Genomic DNA, 8,484 nt, shown 5'->3' on the forward strand with positions numbered 1-8,484 from the left:
TCAGTATTGCAAATGTCTAATAACCTCATACAATTTCTGAAATATCTATATTAGTATCATAGATCCATGCACATATAACCTAAGAAGATTTATTATCACTTTTTTATGCAAAATTTCAGGTTTAATTTTTACTTATTCTGACATTGGTGGAAGCTGATGTCAAGAACTTAAAGGTAAGCAATAACTTTTGTTTTCTACCTCTTAGCTAAACAAAAATGCTCACCTTGTGGCCTTTGCACTAGGCCAAACTTGCTTTTATACATTTCACATGAGAAGGCAGTATTACCCTTTCTTGAACAAAATGATCAGGTTACTGAAGGACCATCTTTAGAGGAAGTGTTTAATAAGCATATTTTGTTTAAATAAATCTTCCAGCAAAAAGTGGAAGATTTATTGCCTTTACTTAAAGAGGAGGCTCTGTAGCATTATCTCAAAATTCTGCATCTCCTTTGGTTTGTTTCTCTCTTGGTTCCACCCAAGCCTTATTAATAGTTTGTTTCCTATCATCATCTCTATCTTCATACATTTTCTTGCAACATTCATCAACCCCTCACTAGCCTGTTTCAGAGTCAGAGGCAGGCTTTTCTTTCCCTTTTCAACTCCAGTTGGGAAGTCCTACTTCGTGTTTTTTTGCTTTCTTTTTACACAAGATAATCCCCATGTCTGTCATGACGTTTTTGGAACTGCCTTCCACAGAGATGGGTTTCAAGAGGTTCATACTCATGGGGTAAATATTCCCATTTAAACTATTTACCAAAAGGTCAGGTGCTCTCTCTCTGACATGCCCAAGCCTGGTCTCTGATGACCTCCAGTGAAGGTAATGTAGATTCTCACAAACTCGTCTGGCTGCTCCCACCCACAATTACTGATTCCCACTGTATATCCCATCGTAATGGGCGCAGTCACCACAGCTGGGTTTTCATTGTCCACAGGTTCTCTTTCCTCTGTAATTTCTGCTGCATCTTGTTCTTGATTTCGGTCTGTCTTAGATTTTCCAGCTGTAAGAGCATCATGTACTGTTTTTCCAGTTACCTTTTCCAGAAGCACCTTCTCCTCTTCTAGATCCTTCCGTAGCTCTTCCCCAGCTGAAGCCAGGGTCCGGTTGTGTTGGGCAAGGCCCAAGCTGCAGCGTGCCTGGGGATGAGCAGGAAACGCTGCCCCAGCTTGAGTAGCAGTGCCCATGGGCTCCTTCATCACTTCATAGTTGACAGCGCTGCCCACACAACTGTGCATAGCAAAGACACCTAATTAGCCCAACATCTCTCTTTTACAAGGTGACAGATTTTCCAGGAGTGCTCTGGGAAATCTTAGTTTGATGTCAGACTCCAGTTAGAATTGGATTTTGGAAAGTTGTCAAAAATGTCTAAAGGTGTGAACACTTGACTTCATAGGATCACAGGTCCCTGTGAAACCATACTTACCATTTAACCAAAGTGACAATTCAGAGATTTCCAAGGCAAATACAGAAAGTTAGTTATTAAAACTTAGCTCTTTTACTTGATGTTAAAAGTAAATCAAATACAAAACAAACTTACTTGATTTTCTTAAGTAACCCAAGACCTGATAAAGACAGCACGAAGCACAGGAACTTCTCTAAGATGCAAACTGTTGGTTTCCTGGGCAGATAAATTAAAGGGCAAAGGAAAACCTTTTTCACAATTTCTTATTAAGAGCAGACTAATAATCTAAGAAAATGGTTTTGTTTCAAAGAGGGAAAACCAAGTTCTAATCTTGCATCTGTGTACTATTAATACCAAGACTAATTTTTTAAAAACTCATACAAATAAATCCATCCAATGTTGGGCAGCATTGGCCACACAAGAAAAAATTCCTTTTCGTGATTCCTTGTTCAAACACCTTCCAAAAATAGTTTTTAATTTATTCATTTTTGTGATACTCTTTTATTCTCTCATTCTGGAACAGTCGTTCTACATTCAGACAAAATTACTCTCCTTTTCCCCTAACAAAAATACATACTTCATGCCTTTCTTATTGTAAATACATCTTCTTTTCCTTATATGTAGAGGGTTTTTTTCTTAACTCTTATTACTTCTAGTAGACTTATTTACAATTTAGACTTTTTAACTATTAATAATCTTAATTTTCAATGAAAACTAGAAGCGGACAATTATGAACTGTCTGTCACAATTATTCTATAGCAAATATCTGAACACATTTTACATAAAGGCATATGTCTTTTTCATCGTAAAGATTCTCATATTTATTAACAGACCCATATATTTTAGCTTCTATGTACCATATAAAAACAAGATGCCGAAAGTAAATAAACTTTACTTATATTCAGCAATTAACTTATTAATATGTCATCTTACTTGGAAATGATCTGGATATTCAATGAATACTCATCATTATTTCAACAGTATAGCTTTAAGGTTCAAGTTATCAAAAAGCTTTTTATAATTATTTTTAGGCATAGTATAAATCATAATTGTTGAAAAGTTTATTTATAAATTTGTATCCTATTTTAATCTATTTAATTCAGTTGTTCTTATAATTATGCTTTAATTGCTTATAAAAGTTTTAGGAAACATTAAACAAAACAAGCCATTATCTTAAATTATTTTTCTTGTTGACAAATCAGGAAAGTATCAATAAAAAATTAAACAAACAAAGGCCTAAATTTAAAATTATGGCTCTTTCCTTTTTTTGGTTTTACTTATCATGTTCGACATGCATCAAGAAATTACTTTTTATTGTACATTTTGTTCTGAGGTTTGATTTATAGTGTTATAATCATAAATATGTAGTAGAAATCATATAAGCATGTTTGATTAGTAAATCTTGGTAAGAAAACAATGTACATCTGCATTACATTTAATGCTAAAAACTCTGAAGACATCCCTGTTTTATTTTACAAAAATAATTTTAAAACTACCTTTATTTACCAAAGAATATCCTAGATCAAGTGAATTAAAAAACAAAACAACAAAAAACTTGGGTTAATTTCTATATTTCTGAGAGTTTTAGGAAAACTTCATTTATGTAAGTATTTATTTCCTTCTAAGCTAATTCTAATAGAACCCCATTGGGGATGTTTATAAATTAAATTGGTAATATTCACAGATGGAAAAATATCACATACATGTAGTATACATGCATACATAAACATACAGGCAGATGCAAACAGAGATGTTACAGCTTTCATTCTACAATTTTAGTCATGAGTCAATAAAATATAGTAATAGTAACTCACTGGTTTATCTCCACTTTATATCTTTACCTAAATTGCATTTCCAGCAAATAGGACAAGTGAAGGTTACCTGTGAGCCTATATTTGTGAAGACTTCTAAGACTTTCTTTTGCCCTGGTGTCTAATCTGATGGAGGCCGTGGACTAAGTCTTAGGACAGTGACTGAGGAGTTATCTAGCAGCTGTCTGGATATCTCCAGTGTACATCTGAGTAGACAAAATATTAATTTCTGCTTCTATATAGGTGGTGTTGTTTCTATTTTTAGTCTCAGGTGATTGCTTTTGGAGGTCCCAAGTCACCTGAGAGCCCCTGATGGAGGGTAAGGGGGATTAAAATTCAAGTGGCGAGGAGAACCAAGATGGCGGCATAGGTTAACGCCGGAGTTTGCTGCTTTGAACAACTACTTCAAAAGTGAAACCAAAAAACGGAAGGGACATCACCCAGAACCACAGGAACGCTGGCTGAGTGGAAGTCCTACAACTAGGAGGAAAGAGAAACGCATACGGACACTCAGAGGAGGCGCAGTGCTGAAGTCAAATTCTGAGGTGCGGAGTGCACGGAGCGGGCTGGCGGCGGAGGGCGCAGTTGTTGTTTTCAATCGGGAGGGAGTCGCAGACTCTGAGCTCCAGATACAGGCGAGTCTTTAGGGACCCAGGCTCAAACGGGAGAAGCGGAACTGTCTGGCTTCGGTCAGAGCGAGTGCAGCTTTCTCTCCGAGCTTCGCAGCGGGTGCTGGAACTCAGAGAGGCAGAGCCCCTGGGGACAGGACTGAGAGCCGCCATAACTGCTCTCTCCGGCCCACCCTGTTGATCCTGTTCGACCCGCCCTGCCCAAGCCCTGCACAGAGGCATTTGCCGGATAGCCTCGGGCAAAGGCTAGATTAGCACCTCCCTAGAGGACAGAAGTTCTCTCACTGCTGACACAGCTGATTCTCATAGCCACTTGGCCTGGAGGTCAAACCCTCCCTGGAATTAGCTACAACAATCAAGATTTATCTATAAGACTGCGAACAAAGACCACTAGGGGGTGCACCAAAGAAGCATAACAAAATGCGGAGACAAAGAAACAGGACAAAATTGTCAATGGAAGAAATAGAGTTCAGAACCACACTTTTAAGGTCTCTCAAGAACTGTTTAGAAGCTGCCGATAAACTTAATGAGATCTACACGAAAACTAATAAGACCCTCGATCTTATATTGGGGAACCAACTAGAAATTAAGCACACACGGTCTGAAATAACGAATATTAAACAGACGCCCGACAGCAGACCAGAGGAGCGCAAGAATCAAGTCAATGATTTGAATTGCGAGGAAGCAAAAAACATCCAACGGGAAAAGCAAAATGAAAAAAGAATCCAAAAATGCGAGGATAGTGTAAGGAGCCTCTGGGACAGCTTCAAGCGTACCAACATCAGAATTATAGGGGTGCCAGAAGATGAGAGAGAGCAAGATATTGAAAACCTATTTGAAGAAATAATGACAGAAAACTTCCCCCACCTGGTGAAAGAAATGGACTTACAGGTCCAAGAAGCGCGGAGAACCCCAAACAAAAGGAATCCAAAGAGGACCACACCAAGACACATCATAATTAAAATGCCAAGAGCAAAAGATAAAGAGAGAATCTTAAAAACAGCAAGAGAAAGTAACTCAGTTACCTACAAGGGAATACCCATACGACTGTCAGCTGATTTCTCAACAGAAACTTTGCAGGCCAGAAGGGAGTGGCAAGAAATATTCAAAGTGATGAATACCAAGAACCTACAACCAAGATTACTTTATCCAGCAAAGCTATCATTCAGAATTGAAGGTCAGATAAAGAGCTTCACAGATAAGGAAAAGCTAAAGGAGTTCATCACCACCAAACCAGGATTATATGAAATGCTGAAAGGTATCCTTTAAGAAGAGGAAGAGGAAGAAAAAGGTAAAGATACAAATTATGAACAACAAATATGCATCTATCAACAAGTGAATCTAAGAATCAAGTGAATAAATAATCTGATGAACAGAATGAACTGTTGATTATAATAGAATCAGGGTCATAGAAAGGGAATGGACTGACTATTCTTGGGGGGGAAAGGGGTGTGGGAGATGTGGGAAGAGACTGGACAAAAATCGTGCACCTATGGATGAGGACAGTGGGTGGGGAGTGAGGGCGGAGGGTGGGGCGGGAACTGGGAGGAGGGGAGTTATGGGGGGAAAAAAAAAGGAACAAATGTAATAATCTGAACAATAAAGATTTAATTAAAAAAAAAAAATTCAAGTGGCAGCAGGGAGCTGAGGGGTTGAAGTGAGAAGAGTCTGGCAGGTGGACAGAGGGATGGAGGAGATAGATGTGTGAAGGGGGACCTATAAAGTATTTAAGAGAGCTGGAGGGAATACTGAAGATGGTAAGAGGAGGAAGTGGACATAGACACAATGGGAAGGGAGTGGTCTTACAGGAACCAGTTTGGGGAGAATGTAAGTTTTGCAAAGAGGCCAATGAAGTTCCAAATTATCCTCAGCAAAATCATGTCGACAAGGAAAATAGCAGAGTTGGCAGAGCATTTGGTCAGTAGAGGTTCAAGAAGGGGGTTTCAGTTGACTGAGAAGCTCCCACGGGAGAAGTAGAGTCCAATGGAGAGAACATAGAGGCATCCCAGAGAGCTAAAAAGAGACACTTCTAGACCAGAGACAGGGAATAATCCCCACTCAGGAAAGAAAACCAGGAAGAAGAGACTTCAGGCTCAGCAGGTCCTCTTCAAACAAGGAAGCCTGGGACTCTGGCTCAGCTTCTGGGGTAGACTCAGAATCTTAGGAATCAAAATCTGCCCTTACCAGCTTCAACACATGTCTGTCTCGAGTGCTGGCTCAGGAATCAGATCCTCAGTCAAAGTGCGCCCTTGAGGTCCTGGGTGAGCGGTCTGGGATCCAGTGATGAATCTGATCCTGCCTGAGTCACAGCACCATAACTACTAAGGGGAAAAAATCCATGACACTTGTTAAAGATGATAAGGCAGACCATTAGGACCATCACGATGGGTTAGAGAGCTCTGCAGTGAGATTTCGCAGTAGTGGAGAGAGATTGGGATCAACTCTGAATGCAGCATGGCAAGTGGGAAGTTACAGACAAGGAGCAGGTGGGGCAGTGGATGGGAAATTACTAAGAAGCAAGAGGGGTAAGAAGGGTTCTGGCTAAACCCACCAAACAGAATTCTTGTTGAAGACAGGCCAAGGTGATCAGACATCACCTGGGAAATGTTGGGGGATGAGGAAGCTGGTCAGACACTGAGGGTGAGCAGATATTGAGGAGGGGGGAGGGGTGATTCTGGTAAAACTGACCAGAGTTCTTGCTAAAACTAAATTTGATGAGGAGCACACAAATGGGCCCAGGAGAAAGTTCAGGAGCCTGACTAAAGTTTGGTCAAGCAAGGAATCTGTCAGTAGATTTATTTATTTTTAAATATATTTTTATTGATTTCAAAAAGGAAGAGAGAAGGAGAGAGAGATAGAAACATCAATGATGAGAGAGAATCATTGATTGGCTGCCTCCTGAATGCCTCCAACTGGGGACCAAGCTCCCAACCCAGGCATGTGCCTTTGACTGGAATTGAACCCAGGACCCTTCAGTCCATAAGCACATGCTCTGCCCACTGAGCCAAACCGGGTAGGGCAGTAGATTTATTTTAAAGAGGAAAAGAATAACAAAAATGAGCAATGGGGGATCTCAAAAACACAACTTCACATTTTTCTAAATTTAACTCAATGCCTTCCAGCCAGGATTCATTAAAGGTCTCACCCCTAGAAAATCATGTAACCTTTCCTCTTCAGAGAGATTAACAAGGCCTTTGGGGAAAGTTCATGAAAGGAAGCAATCCAATGTAAAGAGGTCAGTATCCTGTGGCAGGAATGCCAATCACTCGCCATAATTTACCTAACTCAAGTGCCCCACCCTGAGTCATTTCCTGCAGCTCAAGTATCCTCAAAGGTTTTGTAGCTGACAAAATATGTTATTTCAGTATTATTTTCCTAGAATCTCATAACAGAAGTTTCTCCCCATGACACATGATCGAGCAAGTAAATTATAGTGGCTTTTCAGTCAATTAAGCCTGGGTTCAAATCCTCACTCTTCCACTTCACCATGGGCCCCTGGGAAGGTCTGATGACCTCCCTAAACCTTGTTTTCTTGATTGTAGACTGGGAATCGTAACTGTATTTACCCCACAGAGCAGCTTCAACAGTGAGATATAATAATGCATTAAAGTGCCTCGCCAATTGCCTGCCATACAGTCAGCATTTAATTAAGGGGGAAATTTTGAAAAGAAAGGATAGGTGAGGGGAGTTGACAAAGTCTTGAAAGGGTGTATGGTCCCTAAGATATAGACGTGCCATGGTCCCTAAGATATAGAAGTGCCAATGGCAGGAAAGAAAAAGGCTGAGGGTCCTGCCTGGAGAGGCCTGTGGTGTTGAAATAGAACTTACAATTGAGACTTGAGTAGGGAAGGACATCTGCTTGGGGACTTCTGGTCAGAATGATGCTTAGGAAACTAGTAAGAGCTACATAAGTGAAGGTAAATTAGAAAGTGGAGCAAAAAGATGAAAGGAGAATGGCCGACCGCCTTCCTGCCTATTGTGAGCTGCGGCCCACGAGAGCTGCCTTGTTACCGCTGGATTCATTTCTTGCTGCAGTTCCTCGGCCTTGTTGAGCTTGGCCTTGGGTACTCAGCATTTTCGGGCTTGACCTGATTTTCTCCAGTAAGATTTTCTCTTTCTGGGGGGAAAAAAATGCAGTAAAACAAAAAGGGAAAACTATATAGTGAGAATGCCAAGGAATGTCTGAGAATATGAATCATGGGGAAGAGAATTCTTGAATTTATCTTTCCCAACGTTATTTTTATCTAGGAGAAAGAGATTTCCTTCTTGTGCCCCTGTATGTACAATTTCTTTTTCTTTTTTCTATTAATATGGAATTGCTCACGAATTTGCGTGTCATCCTTGTGCAGGGGCCATGCTAATCTTCTCTGTATCGCTCCCATTTTAGTGTATGTGCTGCTGAAGCGAGCACTTGTACAATCTCTTAACTTGCTTATGAAGTTCCTGCTTGGGGAGAGGGAGAGAGAGAGAGAAACTGGTCTGTTGCTCCACCCATCTATGAACATAGAGACACTTTGAATACCTGTTTCTGTCTCTGTTGGCTCTTTCCTCCCACACCCATGTGGCTGTGAGAAGCATTTGAACAGGCCCCACAAACGGAGCTAATAACCCCACGAAGTTAGGTCCTGTGCATTTTGGAGGCTG

At 40.5% G+C, this 8,484-nt stretch overlaps 1 non-coding gene and 1 pseudogene across 1 annotated transcript; both read right to left on the minus strand.

Annotated features, from left to right (window-relative positions):
• Positions 1–430: 430 nt before the first annotated feature.
• On the minus strand, positions 431–1,194 carry LOC132226219 (calcyclin-binding protein-like; annotated as a pseudogene).
• A 6,950-nt stretch (positions 1,195–8,144) lies between these two features.
• Positions 8,145–8,251, minus strand: LOC132228869 (U6 spliceosomal RNA). The gene has a single exon (XR_009451479.1). It is a non-coding gene; the product is annotated as a U6 spliceosomal RNA (small nuclear RNA).
• Between the last annotated feature and the right edge of the window lie 233 nt (positions 8,252–8,484).

Source organism: Myotis daubentonii, chromosome 2 (assembly GCF_963259705.1).
Source record: "Myotis daubentonii chromosome 2, mMyoDau2.1, whole genome shotgun sequence".
In the NCBI taxonomy this organism is placed as follows: domain Eukaryota; kingdom Metazoa; phylum Chordata; class Mammalia; order Chiroptera; family Vespertilionidae; genus Myotis; species Myotis daubentonii.